This window comes from Castor canadensis, chromosome 6 (assembly GCF_047511655.1).
Source record: "Castor canadensis chromosome 6, mCasCan1.hap1v2, whole genome shotgun sequence".
NCBI classification, from domain to species: Eukaryota; Metazoa; Chordata; class Mammalia; order Rodentia; family Castoridae; genus Castor; species Castor canadensis.
This window is the reverse complement of record NC_133391.1, coordinates 96,939,161-96,941,588: the sequence shown is the minus strand read 5'-3', so window position 1 is coordinate 96,941,588 and position 2,428 is coordinate 96,939,161. Positions and strand designations below refer to the sequence as shown.

At 33.0% G+C, this 2,428-nt stretch overlaps 1 non-coding gene across 1 annotated transcript; it reads right to left on the bottom strand.

Moving 5' to 3' along the window:
- Positions 1-418: 418 nt before the first annotated feature.
- LOC141424422 (U6 spliceosomal RNA) lies at positions 419-525 on the bottom strand. Its single transcript, XR_012449356.1, has one exon. It is a non-coding gene; the product is annotated as a U6 spliceosomal RNA (small nuclear RNA).
- Positions 526-2,428: the final 1,903 nt, after the last annotated feature.

Here is a 2,428-nt window from a genome sequence, read left to right as displayed (position 1 = left end):
GTCTCTTCTTACAAGGGCACTAATCCCATCATGAGGGATCACCCTCACGACCTCACGGCATCCGAAAGGCCCACACCTCCAAGTTTTGCCACATTGGGGATTAAGATTTCAGCAAATCAATGAAGGGACATAAACATTCAGTTCAGAGAACATATACTATGTAACTTTCTAAGATTAGCCTTTTTTTAAACTCAGCTTATTTTCCCAGAAACTCTCCCAATTGTATACGTCAACATATATAGATTCTATGGCTGAATAGAATGTGTGTGTGTGTGTGTGTGTGTATCATACTTTTCTTATTTTTACAGGGAAAGAACACAAAAAAATATTATATACCTTAGGGATTGACTATTAGACTCTAGAAACTCTTTTAATAGTATTTTTAGGTTAAAAGTTTTTATTTTATTTTTTAATTTTTAAAAATATGGACTGCTTCATGAGTTTGCTTGTCATCTGTGTGCAAGAACCATGCTAATCTCTTCTGCATCGTTCCAATTTTAGTAAATATGCTGCTAACAGAAGCACAGTTGAAAAGTTTTATAAGCGGTGTTATAGTTTTCATATATTTTTATTATTGCCCCCCATTTTTGCTTAATGTTATGCTTCTGAGATATGCATTCTGTGTAGTTCTAGTGCATTCATTTTAACATCTATTTAGTGTTCGATACTATAAGAAAATATATTTATCCATTCTGCTTATTTAAGTTAGTTGTTTCTATTTTTTTCCTTTTAAAAGGAGAACTGCAACAAGTTTCTTATAAATATGTGCTAAGTGTATGTGCTAAAGTGTTTCCAGGACAAATGCATAGGAATGGGATTGTTGGCTTTACAAGATGTGTGTTAATTTTATTAGGTTGTACCAAACTGTCCTCCAGAGGTACTGGACTGAATTCTAACTGCCACCAATAGTCAAGGAAATTTCCTATTGCTTCCTCACTTGATATCATAGATTCATGCTGGTTGCTTTGAAATAGAATCTCATTTTAAAATTTGCACTACAAAGTTAAGGCTGAGTGATTTTTGTGTCTTGGTCATTGGTATTGGTATTTCTGCTTTTATGAAAACCATGTTCCTGTCTTTTGTCTGTTTTTCGAATGAGCTGCCTTTTCTTCTTCATTTATTGGAGCACTTTAAATATTCTGATATGAAATCTTTGTCAATTATTGGATATAAAATCTTCCTCCAGTCTGGATCTTTTCTTTTCACTTGATTTCTGGTGTCTTTTCATGCATGGAACACTAATCTAACCAACATATCAAAATTGTTTACAATTTTGGCATACACGGTTGTGTTTACCATATTTTTCCTTACACTGAGATCATGAAGAAATTCTGTATTTTCTCTAAAATTCTTTCAGTCTTGATTTATACCTTTACATCTTTAATCAAATTGAAAATAAGCTATCTTTGTCTATGACATAAAGAGATCTAAATACACATGCAAATATACACATATATACGTGGATATATATATGTATAAATATATTTTCAATTTCTCACTGCACATAGCCAATTATCATATGGTCTTTTAGCAATTGGTTAATGCATTTTCTATTGGTTTGTAATGTCACTACTGTCATATATCAAATTCATAAGTATGTATGGGCATCGACCTTCTATTCTATTCCACTGCTCAGTTTTCTATCCTTGTGCAAAACCACACTACCTTACCCATTATAGTTTTATAGTACATCCTGATATCTGGTAGAGTAACACCCCCCATCTTGTTCTCCTTCAGAACTGTCTAAGCTATTCTTAGCTCTTCCATTCAAATCTTAAAAATCAGCTTGTCAAGTTCAACAAAAAAACCCAACTGAAGTTGTAATTTGAATTGCATTAAAAGAGATTAATTTGAAGATAAATGACAGCTTTACAATATTCAGTCTTCTTATGCTTGAATGTGGTTTCATCTCTCCTTTCATTTAGGTATTTTCAAAAGTCTTTCGATGAAAGACACATCTATGGTTAGACTTAATGCCAGGCATCTTATTTTTTATCACTTTTATACTATCTACATTTTGTGTTTAAATACAGCCCTGGGAGTTAGATATTTTCATGTCCATTTTATAAATAATGAAACTAGGGTTCAAAAAGATTAAATCATCAATAATTAGTCAAGGGGATGGGATACAAAACATTTGTCTGACACCAAATCCAGTGTCTTTAACTTGCAATCCATACTCTGTCTTGGGGTGACAGCCTTCAATGACAGCATTTTTAAATGTAACAACTTAAGGATGTTCAAAGGTACAAAAGAACAATAGTAACATGCATTTATCTCCCTATGCGAACATTGGGTACAGTACCTCTCAAACTTCACTGTTTACCCAAATAACCTGGGCATCCTATTAGAATATACATCTTAATCCCATAGGTCTGGGGAGGAGCCTGAGAACATGTAGGTATTCTCAAGTGCATATCAATTAAAT